This window comes from Callithrix jacchus, chromosome 9, assembly GCF_049354715.1.
Source record: "Callithrix jacchus isolate 240 chromosome 9, calJac240_pri, whole genome shotgun sequence".
NCBI classification, from domain to species: domain Eukaryota; kingdom Metazoa; phylum Chordata; class Mammalia; order Primates; family Cebidae; genus Callithrix; species Callithrix jacchus.
The window spans coordinates 48,134,265-48,156,193 of NC_133510.1; the positions used below are offsets into that span (position 1 = coordinate 48,134,265).

Below are 21,929 nucleotides of genomic sequence, written 5' to 3' on the forward strand. Positions count from 1 at the left end.
AGAATTTGGAAGGGCTTCCAAATTAAAAAATCCATGATTTTGTTCCTTTTAGTATAGCATGGAGATGTATCTGTCTTAAATCAAGGGTGAGGAAGCTTTTTTTTTTTTTTTTTTTTTTGTAGAGATAGAGATCTCGCTGTGTTGACCCGGCTGCTTTCCAACTCCTGGCCTCAACTCCTGGCGATCCTCCCACCTTGACCTCCCAAAGTTCTGGGCTTATAGGCATGAACCACTGAGCCTAACCTGGGGTGAGAAAACTTTTGGCCTCAGGTCAGTCCCACCTTAAGATTTCTACTACACCCCAGCTCTGCATAACCTACTTACCTGTAGCCAGGTTATTCAAGTCTGGCTACAAAATAAACAGGCTGGGCAGCTGAGATCTCAGAATAACATGACTCTCCCTCTCTCTTTCTGTCTCTTCACTTTGCCTTCTCTAAACTTCCCCTCCTTGTTTATTCATTTAACAAATAGTCATTGAGCATCTATGGTAACAAGGTATGGCACTGTGTGTTTGGAACACATCAGTGAAAAAGGCAGGAAAGTCCCTTCCTTATCAAGCTTGTAGTCCAGAGGGGGTAGCAGATATTGAACAGATAAGCAGCTGGATACAGAATTAGAAATTATGACAAGTGCCATGAAAGATAAAAAAGGGGATGGATAAGACAGACATCCAGGGTACACCTACTTGAGATCAGTTGGTCAGAGAAAACCTCTCTAAAAAAAGTAGATTTCCACTAAAAACCCCCAAATTAATGAAAACTAGTGGGGTAAGGAGGTTGAGGGGAAAAGGCATTACTGACAGAGGGAATGGAAGGTGCAAAGACCCTGAGAAGGGAAAGAGGTGCTGTTAAGTGAAAATAACTCAGTGCCTGGGTCTCTGTCTCATCCTTCATTATTTCTGTTTTTCCCTTATTACCTAAATTTATTACATTAGTTTCTTTGTTACTAATATTTCTCCATAAATTAAACATTGTATAAAACGTTTAGAAGCTAGGCAACCCTTCTTGGAGGTCATCTGTATGATATGAGGGAGAAGGTAATACCATGATTGCAAGTTTATTTCAGAACCTCACAGGAAACAAATCCATTCATTCATGAACACAGAGATCTACCAACACTTTGATGAAGTATCTTCCAATACTTCTATGGAACAGAGAGTCTCCATAGAAGCCACGTTTCAAAGAGGATCAATGGAAACAAAAGGAGAGACGGATGAACTGGACACCAAAATGTAGAACCTGAATACTAGAGACAATTGTGGTTAATGTAGAGTATTTATCTCCATGAGAAATTGCTCTAAATCAGGTGTCTGTGATGCCTCACTGCCCTGGGAATACAGAGCCAGTTTCAGAAATTGCTAGTTTCCTGCCATCTCTGTCTGCCTTTGTGTGAAACCCCAATTTTGCTTGGAGTGGTCTTGTGCCCAGTTACAAGACTAAATTTCCCAGCCTCTTTTGCAGCTGGAAGTGACCATGTGACTAAATTCTGGCCAAATGGAAATGTTATACAAACTTTCCTGAATAATACTTCAGGAAATGGACTCAGCCAGAAAGCCTGTCTCTTTTGCCCTTTCCTCGGCTTCCTTCTTGCTGCCTGGAAAGTAGCTATGATAGCTGGAGTTCTAGCAGTTATATTAGGTCATGAGGTGACTTTAGAATAAAAATCCCATGTCAAGAAAGTGGAGCAGAAGGAAGAAGCTTTGAGGCCAGGTAATAAAACCTCTATAATATCCCTTTGCTACTTATTTTGAGATTTCTCCTATATGAACAAGAAATATACTTCTGTGTTACAAAGATAATGCTTGATGTGGCTTCTTTTGTTTTATGCATGAAGCATAGTTTCTAAAATACGCAGCCAAATCTAACTTCACTCAAAGTCGTGTTTGTTTCAGTTACCTATGTGAACAACCATAATTTATTTTTTTTCATGATTCTTTGGGTCACAACTTTGGGCAGGACACAGCTGGACAGTTCTTTGGCTTCACAGATGCCAGCTGGAGTCACTTGTGTCGATGCATGTATCTGAGAGCTTGGCTAGTGCTGGGATATCCATGATAGCCTTTAGATCTGCCCATATGACCTCTAAGCATTTAGTAGTTTTGGTTGAACTTCCTTCTAGTATGTTAACCTTGTCCCAAGAAGAAGCAAAAGAGAGCAGCTAAGTTTCCTAAGCCTGTGTTCAGAAGTCCCAGAGCATCCATTCTATCATGTTCTATTGGTCAAAACACATCATAAGTCCAGAGCAGAGTCAAGAGGAGAAAAGTGGAGTTCTTCTCTGTCATGAGCAGCTTGCATGAACAGGAATGACAGTAATAATTGGTGACCAAATATAGGGACTCTCTACCAAATTAGTTAAAAGAACACTATGGCACCAGCCATTTGAGTCCCTCTACTCCCAAACCGCACCTGAAAGCTGGGTAGAAAATGGAAAACCTATCAAGAAGACACTACGAGTTTGATAATAACAAAGCTACAAGATATGATCGAGAAAAAGGAGGTCACACCACCAACAGTGTGATCCACAGTGTCTGCAGCTGACATCATTGTGGAACAAGAGACACCCTGTGCAAACAGGGTGCTTGCAGGTGACATCATTGTGTGACTTTGTGTCACCCCAAGAGATGATGGCAGTGGATGATGTAAACAGCTAGACAAAACAATTCTGGAGTCGCAGAGATTGGTATGAATTATATATGAGAGCATCCTCCTCTCTCTTACTTATATTTTGGACCCCAGCAGACTCTTGAAGAGAATTGGTTTGCTTCCTCTATCTGAAAGATGATCAGGGACACCTAGTGATACAAACTGTTAAGGTGACCTTCCTATGTTGCAGAAGCTGCTACATATAAATACAATATTTGAATATCTTCTTAAGTTGCATATAAATATAATATTTAAATATCTTAATTTAAAAGAAAATTTATTCATGTACTTTATATGTATACCTATACAGAGGAAAATTCTGAAAGAATATATTTAAAAACTTAGTATATCTGGGTTATAAATTGATGAATGAATTTGTCTTCTCTATGCTTATCTATAAATTTCATATTATTCTATAATGAACATGTATTATTAGCATAATTTTAAAGTTTACTTTTACTAAAATATAAAATTAACTATCTCATATTTTTTTAAGGAAAAAAAGTAAAGTTACTTGTCACTTACAAGTGGCCTTTGATTGATCATTTTCACAGCACATTGGTAGTCATCCTTGCTAGGAAGGGCCCTGCCTTGCCTCAGATCTGCTCAGTGTAATGGTGGTATTCCTGCACAGAGATTCACGATTCCATGATATACATCTTAGCTGTTTCAATGCCAAAGATTAAAGAAATTTCAAAGGCACAACCAGAAGGTTGAATTATTGAAATGCTAATGAAGACATGTCCTCGGAGAAAATCGCAGGGAGTCTTCACAGTTTTTAAGGCTTCATCTGAAAGACCTTTGCAGAATAAACATGGTGTTCAATTTATGTTTCTGAAAAGGTCTACTGGAATTTGAACTGCTCCTCCCAGAGAGTATTTTAAAAGCAGAAGTTAGAGGATTAACCAGTATAATTTCCATTTGGGATCTGCATGATTCATATGTCCAAAATAAAAATTTTTATTAAATTCCAAAACAAATTAATTCACTTAATTAGTCTATAGGTGTATAGGATGTTGAATGGAGTGGGTTGGCTCTGGGAAGAAGTGATAATATATTGCTAAGAAAAGTTGTAACATATTTACATAAAATGTCAGCATTTCTATGTTTGATACGATTGTACTTTTAAAAGATGTCACCTCCCAAGGAAGTTAAGCTTTTGTATGCTTACTATCAATCTTTTAAATGTCTCTTTAGCAAACGTGATTAGAATCATCTCCTCTGTTATAAAAGCCTATAGACAACAACCAGGCATAAGTAACCCTAATGATTGTAAAGTTACCTCTAGATATCTTTCAAATATTACATATTTTTGCATATGAGTTTCTGTGTGTGTGTGTGTGTGTGTGTGTGTGTATGCGCGTATGCATGTGCAGAAAAATGGAAGAAAGTATGGACAGATGAACAGATTAGGTAGATAGGTAGACAGATGATAGATAAGACAGGCAGGCAGATAGATAGATAGATAGATAGATAGATAGATAGATAGATAGATAGATATAGATGCTGTAGATAAATAGATACAGATATTCTAGATACTGTATGCATAAGTGTACACAGGCTTTTAAGAAACACATTCATCAGGCAAAAGAAATATCACCCATAACCTTAATTAAAATATCTCATAGATTAAAAATTATGCAGATTTTTCACGTTCTCTTATTAGTTTGACCTCTAAAATTGTTTGAATGCTGTGATGTAACAATCAGAGAAAAATTCAACCTTTTGTGTGACTTTGTGTCACTCATGGAACACCAGAGAAGAGTGATCAAATACTTTGACCCGCATTACTGATAGTTTTCATGTATAATTAAATGATTTTCTAAAAAAAAAAAAAAGTCATCCTGATTAGAAATGTGAACATGGCAGCCTAATCCCCATGTAGCGTGCTTAGGCACTCGTATGTTGTCACACACCCATAACTATGCTGCAGGCTACAATAAATTCTACAGTGGTAATTTCTTGAAACACTAGAAAGGGAAAATGTGAGAAATAATAACAAAACGAGAATCTCATTCACCACCTAAAGGAAAATAACAGCTAGTGTAAATGCAGTGCACAGGGCTTCTAATAGTTTGCCGTGTTTTGTGTTATCTTAATGACCACACAACATAAAATTGTTTGGTACACAGCCTATCATTTATATGGTTGAACCCATTTTTCCTCAAACTTTTAGACCAAAGAGCATCCCCAAGTTAGAACTTAAATGACACTGGATTCTTGACAAAATTTTTTACCCAGGACAAAGTCAGAAAACCAATTCCTGGTCTTGCCGAATGAGCAGGTTCCATGATTTCGTTCCTATTTCCGTTATGGTTACATTATAGCGATAAACATGTAGCTATTAGAGGAAACTGACAACACAGTATGTGCAGAAATTCTGTTGATAAGATTCTTTAATCTAAACTTTTAGATCCAATATATGTTTCCAGGACAACTAAACTTTAATGGCAGGGTGACCATGCACATAATAACAACAAAGTTCTGACAGCTTGATATTTTGAGTTTTAAGGCATTATATTTCAGAGAAGAGAAGACCAATATTGTTATTTCAGCAAACAGAGAATATGAAGCGGTAAGATTCCAAGCCTTATCCAAAGCCTCATGCAAATCTAATGCATGGGCTATTTCTCCAATTCCCCATTTATTGATTCATTCATTTATCCATTAAGCAAAACATATACTAAGCTCTGAGCTAGGCAGGGACTACAGTGAACCATGTGAACGCTACAATGATATAGAAAACAAAGCCTCTACACTACAGCTTTTCACAACTAGTACAGGCAACCATGTAGTAAGTACTGTGATGTGTGTGTATGTTTGTATGTGTGTGGGGGGTGTGTGATGTGTGTGTGTGTGTTTGTATGTATGTGTGTGGGGTGTATTGTGTGTGGGGGGGGGTTGGGGGGGTGTGCTCTGACAGCCAAGGCAGGAACAATCTAAATTTGCCTGAAAGAGCTTGGAATGGCCCGAGTAGTGACATTTGAAATGAGATTTATAGTATGAGTAGGAGTTCACAAAAGAAGGTAAAAGAAGGGCATTATAGGTGGAGAAACAGCAGAAACATCAAAGTTTGAAAGAGAATAGAAAGAGGAGAACAATTAGCAAAAGGCACCTAGGGAGAAAGGTAAAGAACATAGAATTAAAAATGAACTACTTAAAATTTTTTCAACCTAGTTGGTATGGACTAATTTAAAAGATGATAGCAAGATGTAATTTGGTGCATCATTAATTGTAAAGACTATTGAACATCACGGGGTTTTTTGCTCCTTGTTAGGTAGGTAGATGGGCTATAGATGTGCTGAGATATTAATCTCCTCACCCTCCTTGGGTCATCCAGGGAAGCCTGGGTTGTCATCTCTGGTCAAAGAGAGTCTTTTTCATTTTCCAAGGTACACTATAAAAATACCATCATTTTCTATGCCTGTCATGAGGTGGAATGGGTTGTGAATCATTGGCATACCAAGCTACAAAGTACATATTCTAGGCAATAGGGAACCCTTAAAAAATATTAAACAGGAAAGTGGTGGCAGGAGTTCCTGGAGACTGAAAGCTGACCTCAGAGCCTATTGTAGTAGCCAATAAAAAAGAGAGTGACAATCTCAGCTACTTCTCAACGTAGTCACTCTTGCGTTCTGTTCATGGCATTCTATTGAACAGAACTCGTGTGTGGCAAGGCTTAGCTTAAAGACACAGAGACCCTGGAATGTCACAGGAGGACTGACTTTAGTAAAGAGACCTCTGGCCAGAATAAAAGAGAATATTGATATCTAGTAATCAGGCACTTGTTTCTAAAATTACTACTTTGAGCAAAGAGGTTCTGAAGCTAAGTTTCTTCCTGACCTTTTCAAGTTAGAGCACATTTCAAAACATAAGAACCCCCAGGCATATGGCTCAGCCTGTGATCCAATTAATTGGATCACAGAGGAATTCCATCAGAGAAAATGATTTTGATGGAGACTAGAATGTAAACTCCATGACGGTAGGAAGTTGGTCTGTCTGGTGCACTTGTCCTCGTTGCCTAGACTAGCTCCTGACTCTTTCAGGCATTAAATACATGTTTGTTGATTGAGGGAGTGACCATGTGATGTTGGTTGTTGATATGCAAATATCCTCTGCTAAATTCCTGGAAAATGTGTTTGTTTTTCTACAGAAAGGCCTATCAACTGAAAATACAGGCAACCTAGAATAAGTATGGCAATTTTTATTTTATATACATATACATACATTTATATCTATGTATATATGGAGAGAGAGACAGAAGCAGACAGGGAGAGACAGATTGATTTAATTTACTTAGGCTCAATATTATTTCTTGAGATGAATAATAGAACTCTATCCCACTCAGCAATGCTCAGCACTGATGGCAGGGGCTGCATCTGAAGGTGTGGCTGGGAATGAAAACGGCAGCTGAAGAGTGACTAAAGGACCGGCAGAAATGATGAGATCCAGGAGATGCAGCATCAGCAGAGCTTTTGGCATTAGCCAAGCCACGCAACACATTTTCAAGGTACATTGTAAAATATTGGCATCCTCAAGTTAGGAGAGGCCTTGGGGATGGGGAGGAAGGTAGGAATCCAGGAATAACAATGCAATAATGGGTGAGGACTCAGAAAATTGTAATTATCCTCCATACTCATACTCTCTGAGACGGCTGGCATGGTTTAGGGAAACAAGGGTTACACATGCATTCACAGTGATTTGAATGTGCTATACTCCAGCTGTACCAACACAGAGCCAGTGAAATGGACCATAGTATGGAAAATATAGTGTGTGATTTACTTCTGTCAACTTGTAAAGCTGAGACAGATTTCTGCAGCTGCATTGGACAAGCTGCGATCCATTGAGCTCATTAAGATGTCAGTGACCAATCACAGGGACTGTGTTTTTCAGCAAGCCACTCGGGAAGTATCCCCCTCCTCACTGCGGGCCCATAAAATGTGGGGGTTTCTAGAAGAGGTGCACAACTCTATCCACAATCCTGAGATGTAGACCCTTCTGAAGTCCATTAAAAAAATTTTTTAAACAAGTTTGGTGACTGAACAGATGTATGTCCACTCCCAATTTTTATCTCACTTATTGCCACTAGCCATACGTTTTGCTGCTGAAATTTAATGGTAGGGTGCTGCCCCAGAAACGACTGGAAGCATTGCATAGTGTATGGGAAATGCTCCAAATTGCCTTTCTAAAACCCTAAACCTTTCTAATTCTGAAGCCCATCTGGCCTTGGGAGTTTTAGATAAGGGATTGTGTACCTGTGTTTTGTTTTTCTCCCATAGAGACAGTCTTATTTTGGGTTTAGAAGTATTTTGTAGTAATTATTCCTTCTACTGACCCTCTCTAAACAGAGAGTGTTGTTTCTATTTTTAAACTCACTTGTAATCGCACATTTCCATGCCAATCCAAAATAAGAAAACAAGTTATTGTAGATAACGCCAAGTGGTTACCGTATGTGGGACCCTGTGCTAAAAGCTTTAGATTTGTTTTCTCTTAGTGTCAGTGTAACTGGACCTAGGCCCTGGCATCTTGGCAGAATCACCGTGAACACATGCTTACATTCTTCCTGGTTCCTTGATGACCACATCACCGAATCTTCTCTGGTCCTCTGCCGTAGTGTTGCTGATTAGCTCCAGTGACTTCTACAGAGCGTCCAACCTGACTCTGTGGCATTCCTGAACCACTCACAGCACCTTGTTCTTTCCCTTCATGGCATTTATCACATTCACAATTGTGTGTTGTTGCTCTGTTTAATGCCATTCTCCCCCCACCCTTGCCCCATATTAAATCCCCACGAGGTGAGGGCTGTATCTAATTTAGTCACCATAGTGTCTGGTGTATAATAACTGGTTCCAGTTGATTATTGCTACATACCAACACACCACCCCAAAATTTAGTGGCCTAAAAATATATTGTTTTCACCATTCTATGGGTTGCTGGGCAGCTCCTCTTCTGGCTTCACGTGATGTCACTTATTCAGTCAGATGGTCTTCTAGGTGGGGAAATCCAAGATGGTCTCACTTACGTGTCTGGCAGTTAGTGTTTGATCCTGGCTAGATTGGCTTCCTTGTGCAAAGGCCTTGGGGTTTCAAGAGAGCAACAGAGGAAGTGTCAGAGCCTCTTAAGGTACAGGATTTGAAGCTCATGTCCTGCCCCTTCTGCCACATTCTACTGGTCAACATAAGTCCCAAGGCCAGTTCAGACTGAAAGGGATATAGACACAGATCCTGTCTTTGGATCAAAGGAGAAGCCGAAGGGCATGCATATTGGGAGAGGCAGAATTTGTGGCTTTTAACCACCAATTTACCATACTCTACTCTCTGGCCACAAATAAATCATCATTTTCCACATGGAAAATGTGCTTACTCCCACCCCAATAATTGCAAAAGTTTCATCCCAGGTATTGTATCAGCCTGGAAATCCACAAGTTTGAGCCTCCTCTCTGGTCCAGATACAAAGGAGGTTTCTCTGTGGAGCTCCTTGGCTTTCATGATCCAGAGTTCTGTGAACCAAAACTACGATGCATTTACCCTCTCTTATTCAAATGTCTAAGATAAAACAGTGAAACAAAGAGAAGATAACCACAATGAATCTCCTTCTTCTTCTCCTTCTTCTTCTTCTTCTTCTTCTTCTTCTTCTTCTTCTTCTTCTTCTTCTTCTTCTTCTTCTTCTTCTTCTTCTTCCTCTTCTTCTTCTTCTTCTTCTTTCTCCTTCTCCTTCTCCTTCTTCCTCTTCCTCTTCCTCTTCCTCTTCTTCTTCTTATTTCTTCTTTCTTCTTTCTTCTTTCTTCTTCTTCTTGAGATGGAGTTTCACTCTTGTTACCCAGGTTGGAGTGCAATGGCGCCATCTCGGCTCACCACAACCTCTGCCTCCTAGGTTCAGGCAATTCTCCTGCCTCAGCCTCCTGAGTAGCTGCAATTACAGGCATGCGCCACCATGCTCAGCTAATTTTTTGTAGTTTTAGTAGAGACGGGGTTTCACCATGTTGACCAGGATGGTCTCAATCTGTTGACCTCGTGATCCACCCGCCTCAGCCTTCCAAAGTGCTGGGATTACAGGCGTGAGCCACCGCGCCTGGCCATATTCTTTTTTTTTTTTTTTTTTTTTAAAGAGAAAGGACTGGAAGCATAGCAATCAATAGTCTGAAGCCATTGTGAAATCCAAACAGGTAATGTCAAGAACAGGGAATATTCCCTGATTAGGACCTATTTCTTATAGGTTCTTATAGAGAGCCTTAGAATGGCTCTCTAATCAGTTTCGTTTTTTTGGATTTTGGGTCCATACTCTGGATGGTTTGCTTAGCCCTCTGTGAGGTCCTTTGTTTTTCCATAAGAAATAGCCCATGACTGCATCTAAGTAGTTTTCTCAACTCACTTTTTGTCTGTAGGAAGTTGATGTCTTGGAGTCTTCTTGAACTGTCTCTGTCCCTTTTAATCCAAGTCAATAAAGTTCCTTTAACATTCCTTAGGGGATATATCTATGAATCAGATTAAAGTGTACTCTATTAGAAAACAGCCAGGCTCACTATTCTCGTCAAGGCAGGCCTCTTTCTGATTTGGATGATGGGTCCATTTGGGTGATAGGTCTGGATTCATAGACAATAATTTGTTTAGATGAGAGGTCTACTAAATACTCCATAAAAAATCATTCTGAGTTCTTATGTTAGGGCCTTATAGCCACATACTTCTATTTGATTTTACCATTGAGGCCACATTTTATTGAATGTCTTCTGGAATTAAATATTTACTTACATTAAAATTTCCTTTGATAATCTTTTCAACACAGCACATCCTGGTTTTTCTATATTTCCTCTAAATTCTGCTTGCAAATTGAAAAGTTGCATTTTTAGTTAATCTCTCTTCCCACATAATATGGTTTGGCTGTGTCCCCACCTAAATCTCATCTTCAATTATGGTTCCCATAATCTTCACATGTTGTGGGAGGGACCAGGTAGAGATCATTGGATCATGAGGGCAGTTTCCCTAATCCTGTTCTCATGATATTGAGTTAGTTCTCACAAGATCTGATGGTTTTACAAGGGATTTTCATTCTTCACTGGACTCTCATTCTTCTTCCTGCTGCCACGTGAAGAAGGATGTGTTTGCTTCCCTTCCACCATGATGGTAAGTTTCCTGAGGCCTCCCCAGCCATGCTGAACTGTGAGTCAATTAAACCTCTGTCCTTTAGAAATTAGTCAGTCTCTAATAATTAGTCAGACATACCTAATTTCTAATTAGGTGTGTCTTTATTAGCAACATCAGAATGGACAAACACAGCACACTTTACTATACATAGCTATACAAAGTTGATTCACACTCATAGCATTCATCCTGGAAATCTTTTAGACAGATACGTAAGTTTAAGAAAGGTTTCTACCTTCCAAGTTGTAGCAGGCAACATTTTGCTGATTGTTTGGTCACTATATAACAGGAATGGCTCTTTCTCCACCTTCCAATAGAAATTTCCTTATTAACATCCCAGTATCTACTAATCATTGTTTCACTGCCTCTTTAGTTACCAATCACTCCCATCACCAAAGCCAACAGTGCATATTTTAGATTTTATTATGACAGCAACTGACTTCTATGTACCAATTCTGTTTTAGTTAACTATTTCAGTGTTACAAACCACCCCCCAACCCAGTGGCTTAAACAACAATGATTTCTTATTTCCCGTACAGTTCTACAGGCTGGCTGGAATATGCATCTGCTGGTTTCACGTGCTTACTCATGCTGAGGGATCATCTAGCTGAGAGGTTCAAAACGGCTTCACTCACATATCTGACAATTGATATTGCCTGGGAGGATCTTCATTGTCCTTTATGTAGCTGCTTATATACCAGTAGGCCAGACTGGCTTTCTTTAATGATGATCTCAGGGCATTATTCTAAGAGGGTACGGACAGAATCTCCAAGACATCTTGAATCCCAGGCTCTGGAACTTATACAATGTCATTTATACCACATTCTGTTGGTAAAAGGGAGTCACAAGGCCAGTCCATATTCAAGAGAGTGAAGGAACATACCTAATTCTGGATGGGAAGAACAGCAAAGATACAATGCAAATGGATATGCTTACTGGAATGCAAGGAATTTGTGATCACAGAGTAGGTATCTATCAAATGAGTTCATGTTTGATTTTTCATCTGAGATTTGAACTTGACCTTAGTCTTTGATCTCTACTTCTTGACTCTGGCTATAACTTCATAGTAGTGTATTAGTGCTTTACTCTGATATCAAACTCATGAGATCTCCCAATGACTGTTTATTCTCCAGTCTCCCCACTTGCTTAATTCTTGTCAATAATAGAGCCTTGAATGTCCCACTTCTGTTGGTCTCTATGTCATATCTTAGCCCAATCTGATGAAGAGATAGTCCTGGTTTTTGAATCTTGGATTTACCATTAAGTAAAGGTAATTCATCATGTAACCTTGAGCAGGTTATTTAAATTATTTAAAATATCTGCCTTATGATATTTGTGGAACTAAATTGTATAATGTATTAAAGTTCTTGGTGTATAATAGTAGGTTAATGAATGTCAGTTTTCTTCTTCTATGTCACTACATAGTAAAGGATATCTAGTACAACATTAAAATGATTGATTTGTGGGCAATAGTTGGCCTTTGAAAGAATGTAAATTAGGGATTTACAATAAGGGGTCAGGATATTAAATTCTTAGCAACATGTGACTTCTACATTGTAGTATGTTCTTCTACATTCTTCTATGTTACAAACATAATTTCTGGGATTGTAAAGTATATTAAAATAATCCCCATATAGTGATGGATTGTTCAATTAATAGGACACTAGCAAATTAGGGCATTGAACAAAGACTAAAAATTTTGATATTCAACTTCTAAAAATTACATTGAAATCATCACCAAATGGAAACTCAGAAATTTGTCAGCATTTCCTATGTATATTTCTTTTCTAAATTTTGTGTTGTATTTATTTTTAAATACATGACACAGAAGGTGCTATTGTCTTCTCGATGCTTTGTGCCTCTGATCCAGCCCCTCTCTCATGTACCATATAAAATTGGAGGCTCAGAGTAGTGATGCTAGAAATGAAATGGAGACTAAATATAAAACACATTTCATAATAGAAATAAATGACAGGTCTCGGTGACTGACGTATTATAAAGATTAATGGCAAGGGAAAAGTTGAAGATCTCACTACAACCATTATTCACCTTCACATCACCCAAATCACATATGCTGGGTCAAATAAATTAAATAGCTTGAACCATATTTACATACACTGTTTTACAATATATTATATATTGAGCTCTCTCTCCTCTGAATTCTTCACATTTTAGCATGAAGTCTTTTATAAACGTTATATTCTATTTCATCCTCTGATATTTGAAGGAAATTCCAAATAAACTTTTTAAAAATACTGCTATGAATGATGCAATTGTCCCAATCTACCACATTTCCCCACTTCACTAAATAGCCTCTATCACCTTCTGCCACCAACCCTCCATGAGGCCGGAAAAGACTGAATTACAGGGGGAAGGGATTGAATGTTACAGGATCAGGATTATTAGGAACCTGGCAGATGGAGGTGGCAATCGTAGTATCAGGAAGCAATGAAGGCAAAGGCCTGAGAAAACAATGAAATCTGGAGCAAGCACATATACACATTGAGTCCTGAGAACTGCAGTAGGGATGATGCTGGGATCTCAAGGTTAGGAGTTTGTAAGCAGGTGGAAGCATGATCAAAGAAAAGCAGGTGTAAGAAGCGAGGTTGGCCCAGGTAATTTTAGGTCCATGTATGTAGCTCCATTTTATAGCAGAGGGGTGAAGCATGGTGGGTCAGACCTTCAAAAAAATGCAAGTGAACCCAGAATAGGAATTCAGTAGATATATATTTTCTCCTACTATGCTTGATGTTGTGTGGTTCTAGGCTTTGAGGACATCATAAAATTTCTGTGTTACTCTTTAAGATGCCTTTGTCTTAGTTCTTACTAAGGCAAAGCCCCGAGCTCACAGGAAAATTAAAGGCCTTTGCCATTACTTATTTGACAGTTTAGACATATGTCCGTAAAGGCAGTGAGAAGAAGCAGCTAGTTTCTTAGACACTCATGACTCAGGTGAACTTAACCATATGGCAGAAGTAAGATTCAAGTTTAAGATCTGCAATGAAGCCTCTTGCAAATTCTATAAAATGAGAAATAATCAACTACGTTCCAGGTGCATCCAGAATGCTATGGGTAAGATATTCACTTTGGCTTTCTCTAAGGTACTTTATCCAAGTGAAATACACCAGCTTGATCTCCCAGTTTGAGCTGAATATATTCTATCAAATAGTGGTGTCCTCACCTAAGAGTAATATCATCAAAGTGGTGTTTTTCTTTGACACATTTTTGAGGCCAGGAAACCTTTCGACAGTGTTTTTAATGTCCCAGAACTCCAAAGCCTGTGGGATCTGAAGCTAATGGAGCAGATACAAATGAAGCATGTCCTCTGTGACCATATTTTTCTTTTAAAAACCCCTAGAAATTTGAAACATGGTTTGAAAACCAGTGGACTAAGACAATGAATTAAAACATCCCTTCTTTTCCCTTGATATGTGGGTTTAGCTTCAGTGCGGGGATCCAAGGGAGGCAGTGTCAACTGGTCTTTCGATGTTTATTGTAAGTGTTCTGTTTTACTAAAGCAGATGAGTTTACTGAAAAGGCATGAGGTGACAGTGTCTAAACACTGCCAAGGTGCTTGGTCTTCTGGGTCCCCCTGTGGTAAACTATGTACTATTCAAATTAAAGTTCTATAAGAGCTGAAGCATACATAAATACACACATTTATTCCAGGAATGACAAACTTCTATGTTATCTGTTTTCTTTTTTTAAAAAAATCTGATTATTATTTTATTCTTCTTCAAATAGTGCATCTATGAGTATATTTTTTGGGATCCAGGTGGTATTCAGAGGCATCTAAAAAATAATTCACGTAGCACAGAAGGCATGAAGCTCAGCCCTGGATTCCAACAGCAATTCAACAGTAAGAATCCAGCATATGAGTTTTTAAATGGGCCACAGAAACCTCCTCTTAGTAATTGCTACTCTTCCTCCTCTATGCCTTGAATAGAAGAGCATGAGAAGGACCTATACTTTGCAATTTGAGGCGATCAATGTGTATATCTTACTTAACTCTGAATCCAAAACACTGTTATATGTTGTTTTCCTAGGGCTTCATATCAAGATACATTAGCACTTTTTAATTGATCTTATGAAACTCAACAAAAGCTTTTATGCTTATTTAAAAAAAAAAAAGAAGAAAATCCTCTAGTGAACATGAAATAGTGAATTCTAGAAAGCCAGATAATTTCTTTGCTTAATAATAGTTTTCTTTCCTCTTGGCTGCAGATTCTCATAACTAGCACCATGCCAAACATTCGAAGATTGGATTATGGCCTGTCGTACTTGATTATTTTTGTCAGCATGCTGACCCGGGTGCCCTTTTCTTGTGTTGTTCCTTCTGTTTCCATTTTTCATGTCATCCAGCTTTTCATCTTGTCAATCAGCTTTTGACTTCCTGATTAAAGTGTCTGTCACAGGAGCAGCCTGGTCTCCAGTCAGTTGTTTAATTTGTTCCTCATGGCATCCAATTGAGTTATTCATCTGGCCCAGCTGTTCCCAAGTGCTTCCAGCATCACTTTTTCATGTGTTTGGGTTTAACCTCTATATCTATGTACAACAGTGTGAATTGTTCCATTCATACTGTTGACTGTGGATTGCTTTGCCTTCCTAATGCCTTGACGCTACCAGGCTGGCTGGCTGCTACATTGTGGCCAAACCGACAGAGAAGCAATATTTCAATCTGATGTTATGGTAACGAGTACAACTAAACAGACTAGTTTTCAGGAATTATAGCAGGCCCTCTTTTTAACAATTAGGACGATGTAATGGAAACTCTGGACTGTTCAGATTTAGATCCACCCAAAAATAATGTTGATGGTACTTGGCAGAGGAAAGAAAACATTCAACTGCCAATATTGTGGATATCGCCATGAATGCTCCAGGATCTATTTGTTGCATTAGGTGACACGAGATACTCTCTTGGCCTGAATTGATGCAGATATCCAACTGGAAAAATGAAATTAAGTAAATCGGTTGAGTTTGCAATGCTAAAACTTGTCTTCCAGTGGTTAGATGATTTATATAATGCAACATTCAAGAAGCCACATAATGCAACAGGAGACTGGAAGAAAAGAAAACTAGGGTACATTTCCCCACTCTTCCCTTTTAGCCACTCAAACCTAATCAATTCAAAATTCCAGTAGATTGTTTATGAGTGAGCCATTTCTTCCTGCTATTCCTATCATGTTTCTTTTTTACCTCCTACAAACTTGAAATGGTAATTCCATTACAGCAGTCATGAAAATAGCCATAGACCATGTGCCTAGGACTCCAAAGAATGTAGAATGATGAGTCTAATGAGAATCAGACAGCAAACTGAACACAACTCCACAACCTGCCTCCCATTTTGGTTTGATTTCTGGGAAATATTTGTAAAGAATCCAGGTGCTCCTCAAAGAATATGCATTCATTTCCCTAGGTTATTAATGAAAAATATATTAAAGTAATGTTGAAATCCTGAAGAGTGTAAAAACATTTGTAGCATATCTGGGGAAGGTTATTATTGTCAATTAAGCAGAAAAAAGTAAAATAATTTTGCTGATTATTGATTTTTACTATTTTTAACTTTCTCTGCAAAGTATGATGCATATACTAATTTACATTACCAACGATAATACTGAAACTTATTTATAGAAGTTTAGTACATTTCATTTTTTTAATTAGAAAAACTGTTTAAGTAAATTTTTACTTCGATTGGTAAAAATAATAAAATGTTTATGGGTCATAAATCAGAAAGAATAATGTAGTTTGAAGTCTGTGTTCCTGGTTTTGTTCTGGTCAATAGGCCTCCCGATGAAGGTTTTCCATGAGGCATTTCTCAGGAGAATAGCTTTTTTTCAATTTCTTCCTGTGAGGTTTTCCTCATTACTTTGGGTGGATTCACATTTCCAAATTTACCAAATTCACATCTTTGAAGGAATAGCCCTGAGCCTTTCCAGCGTTAACCTTGGTGAGGTGAATACAGTTAACATGTACTCAATCTTCATTCCACACTTCTCCTCATGTGCCTTTCTGTGCTGCAGAGGCTATGAAGTTAAAAATCACTTTTGCTCAACTCCTTTGCAGCTAGGACTCCAGATATGCTTTGAGTTTATCGCATCCGCTACACTTGTGAAAGATTTGGCAAGTGAAAGTGAGGCAAAAGTCACTATTTTATCACTTCTGTTTACTACATTGGCAAGCACAGTCCTGGAAATACTGGTGGGTTTTGCTGTGGTAGTGCTAGTAGACATTCCTAATATCAAAAGGCAAGGTGAGGGACAATTACTGCTTACTGGGAAAGCATGATTATGAAGCCAACAACTGTGAATGCAACTCCCTGACCTGAATTACACCTAAAAAGTGTGCCTCTGGAGCATACAGTCAAGGTGGTGGACTCTGGTTCCTGATTTCTGATTATGGCTCCCTGGTGAGCCAGTTCTGTGTTACTGATCTGTGAGTTGTTCCAGGATTTCTCACTTAGAGCCTGTTCTTCTCATTCTTCCACTGGTTTGCAAACTCCTAATTCCCTGTATTAAATCCCCATCTCATTTAAGTGATTTTTAAACTGAAAATACATCTGATTGATACCATTTCTTTCCACATTTTCTGAAATCCCTTGCTTTATTGTCAGTGGCATAGTACAAAGAGTAGACGCTTTGTGGTCATATAATTATTAGTTATATGAACTAGGATATATTTATGAACTTATGTCTCAGTTCTCTATTTTTATAAAATGAGTAATAATATTTCAATGTGCAGTTGATGCAAGGATAACATGAGCTATGGCAAGTACCTGAAACAGTGATTTAAATACTCAACAAATATCAGCACCCTTGTTTAAATTTGAACCGTCAGTTTCTGACATAGTATTTCCCACTAAGTGACTCAAGGATTGCATACAGTGAAGAAAACAAAAGCTATGGGAAAATATTGTTTTTGCTTAAAAGCACATTCCTGTTGTCAATCTACAGCCAATGAACCAATGACTTCTGAAAACCTATACTGAGTTTTATACAGAGAACTGAAACCACTGAGATTTCAGGCTGCTCTGCTCAACTTTTTGGAAAATAAAATAAAATAAATTTTTATATGTATTCTTTAAGAGTAAAGAGTACCAGGTGTTACATACGTCCATGCTTGATTAACACCATGAAAAAAAAACGATCTTCAATCTGAGAAAAAACAAGTTAAAGATTATAGTAGAATTGAAACCCTACCTCCTTACCTAAACTTAGGGACATTTTTAAGTTAGTAACTCAATAAGACAGCACGCTTATTCTTTTGGAAAAAATAATTGGATTTTCTCTTGTCATTTTCCTTCAGAAAGAATCCATCCTAGCTGCATGATGCATTAAGTATTCCAGAACCTTCCTCAATCTTTCTAAATAGATATGAGGAAAAATACATAGATGCACACACACACTTGCACACACACACACATGCACATATACATACACACACATAGAAATATCCAGATGTTCTTGATTTGGCTCTCTTTAAGTCTGTTATTGGTGTATAGGAATGCTTGTGATTTTTGCACATTGATTTTGTATCCTGAGACTTTGCTGAAGTTGCTTATCAGTTTCATGAGATTTTAGGCTGAGAGGATGGGGTCTTCTAGATATACAAAATTGCTACAAAGAGAATAAAATACCTAGGAATACAACTAACAAGAAATGTAAAGGACCTCTTCAAGGAAAACTACAAACCACTGCTCAAGGACATAAGAGAGTACAAAAACAGATGGAGAAAGATTCCACGTCCATGGTTAGGAAGAATCAATATCATAAAAATGGCCATACTGCCCAAAGTAATATACAGATTCAACACTATCCCCATCAAGCTACCAATGACCTTCTTCACAGAACTGGAAAAAAACCACCTTAAACTTCATATGGAACCAAAAGAGAGCCCACATAGCCAAGTCAATTCTAAGCAAAAAGAACACAGCAGGAATGCATCACACTACCAGACTTCAAAGTATACTACAAGGCTACTGTAATCAAAACAGCATGGTACCGGTACCAAAACAGAGATAAAGACCAATGGAACAGAACAGAGGCCTTGGAAACAACATAACATATCTACAACCATCCAATCTTTGACAAACCTGACAAAAACAAGCAATGGGGAAAGGATTGCCTGTTTAATAAATGGTGTTGGGAAAACTGGCTACCTACATGCAGAAAGCAGAAACTGGACCCTTTCCTGACACCTTACACTAAAATTAACTCCAGTTGGATTAAAGACTTAAACATAAGACCTAACACCATAAAAACCCTAGAAGAAAACCTACGCAAAACCATTCAGGACGTAGGCATAGGCAAGGACTTCATGACCAAAACACCAAAAGCATTGGCAACAAAAGCCAAAATAGACATATGGAAACGAATCAAACTCCACAGCTTCTGTACAGCAAAAGAAACAGTCATTAGAGTGAATCGGCAACCAACAGAATGGGAAAAAATTTTGCAGTTTACCTATCTGACAAAGGGCTGATATCCAGAATTTACAAAGAACTCAAACAGATTTACAAGAAAAAAACAAACAAGCCCATTCAAAAGTGAGCAAAGGATATGAACAGACACTTTACAAAAGAAGACATACATGAGGCCAACAAACATATGAAAAAATGCTCATCATCACTGGTCATTAGAGAAATGCAAATCAAAACTACATTGAGATACCATCTCATGCCAGTTAGAATGGCGATCATTAAAAAATCTGGAGACAACAGATGCTGGAGAGGATGTGGAGAAATAGGAACACTTTTACATTGCTGGTGGAAGTGTAAATTAGTTCAACCATTGTGGAAGACAGTGTGGTGATTCCTCAAGGACCTAGAAATAGAAATTCCATTTGACCCAGCAATCCCATTACTGGGTATATATCCAAAGGATTATAAATCGTTCTATTAGAAGGACATATGCACACGAATGTTCATTGCAGCACTGTTTAGAATATCAAAGACCTAGAATCAACCCAAATTCCCATCAATGATAGACTGGATGGGGAAAATGTGGCACATATACATTATGGAATATTATGCAGCAATCAAAAACGACAAGTTCGTGTCCTTTGTAGGGACATGGATGAATCTGGAGAACATCATTCTCAGCAAACTGACACAAGAACAGAAAATGAAATACCGCATGTTCTCACTCATAGGTGCGTGTTGAACAATGAGAACACATGGACACAGGGAGGGGAGCACTACACACTGGGGTCTGTTGTAGGGGAATAGGGGAGGGACAGCGGGGGGTGGGGAGTTGGGGAGAGATAGCATGGGGAGAAATGCCAGATATAGGTGAAGGGGAGGAAGGCAGCAAATCACACTGCCACATGTGTACCTATGCAACTATCTTGCCTGTTCTTCACATGTACCCCCAAACCTAAAATGCAATAATAAAAAAAAGGAATGCAATACATATTACAGCATTGATGAATCTTAAAAACATTTTATCAAGTGAAAGAAATCAGTGACAAAAGACCTTATATTGTATGATTCTAAGTGTAAGAACCGCATGTTCTCACTCATAGGTGGGTGTTGAACAATGAGAACACATGGACACAGGGAGGGGAGCACTACACACTGGGGTCTGTTGAGGGGATTATGGGAGGGACAGTTGGGGTGGGGAGTTGGGGAGAGATAGCATGGGGAAAAATGCCAGATATAGGTGAAGGAGAGGAAGGCAGCAAATCACACTGCCACGTGTGTACCTAGGCAACTATTTTGTGTGTTCTTCACATGTACCCCAAAACCTAAAATGCAATAAAAAAATCCAGATATTAGAAATAAAAATGAACCTCAAATCCACCAAGTGCATGTGTTAGAAGATACTGTTGTGGCTGGGCACGGGGGATCACACCTATAATCCCAGCACCTTGGGAGGCCGAGGCGGGTGGATCACGAGGTCAAGAGATCAAGACCATCCTGGTCAACAAGGTGAAACCCCGTCTCTACTAAAAATACAAAATGTAGCTGGGCATGGTTGTGCACGCCTATAGTCCCAGCTACTTGGGAGGGTGAGGCAGGAGAATTGCTTGAACCCAGAAGGCGGATGTTGTGGTGAGCCAAGATCATGCCATTGCACTACAGTCTGGGTAACAATAGCGAAACTCTGTCTCAAAAAAAAAAAAAAAAGATACTGTTGTGACCTGGAAATTGACTTTTATACCTAGAGGATTAACTTTGAAACTCAGTAAGTGTCTTGAAAAGAGAAGATACTTTGGGCATATTTGAGTAGGACAATGAGAACCTTATAAACCAGAAAGATCAAGGGTTTCAACCTCAGTGAAAATAGATACCGGAAATGCATACCCATTGGCTCAGGGAAATGGCAAGGAACCTTGCCTCTGCATGGGGATATGAGCCAAGAAAAAAAATACTACTACCATGAAGAATTGATACAATGAGCCTTGAGCTTGATTTTGCACAATTTGGAGGATCATCGAAACCCCTTCAAACCAGCAAGTATGCCGAAAAAGTCAATCTCAGACACCTTGTATAAATAAAACGCACTCTCCCTCTCTCTCTTCCTATCTCTCACACACGCACAAAATCCTTACTTCTGATGACTTCACAGTCAAATATTTTTAAGAATACACAAGGGAACAATACCTCATCAGCAAGATTAAATAAACATAATCCTCAAATTTGAGATTACAGAAAAATCTGAAAAATAAGTATGTTTAAAGTGATAGCAAAGGGAATATAAACCATAAAGCAAGAAGAAAACACTATCAAAAAGCAAATTTAAAAGCACCAGTGACCATTAAGAAATAATTTATTTATAGTTTTGAAATTTAAAACTCAATGGACAGGTTAAAAAGCAGATCAGACACAAGTCAAAAATTATTAAAATAGAAGGATGATAAGATAAAATAAACAGATACCTAATATAATTTCTGGGACAGATTAGAGATAATGGTAGCAGGACACTTCCAGAAAAAATGTTAGGACCTTTTCTAAATGACATATATCTTCAGATTCAACAATCCTGACAATTAAAGAGAAGAACAATGGTAATTCCCATCTCCACAAGATGCTAGAATGCTCTACCCGTATCCCCTTTATCCCCCATTCCCACATTAGCTCCAGCTGTGACTTCATTCCCAAATCCAATACCTGCAACTTTTTGGCAGAGTGCTGTCCTAGGTTGAGGGAGCC

At 38.4% G+C, this 21,929-nt stretch overlaps 1 protein-coding gene across 1 annotated transcript in view; it reads right to left on the minus strand.

Moving 5' to 3' along the window:
* The window catches only part of LOC128928709 (uncharacterized), a 240,076-nt gene that overhangs the window by 87,409 nt on the left and 130,738 nt on the right, over positions 1–21,929 (minus strand). The window lies entirely within an intron of this gene.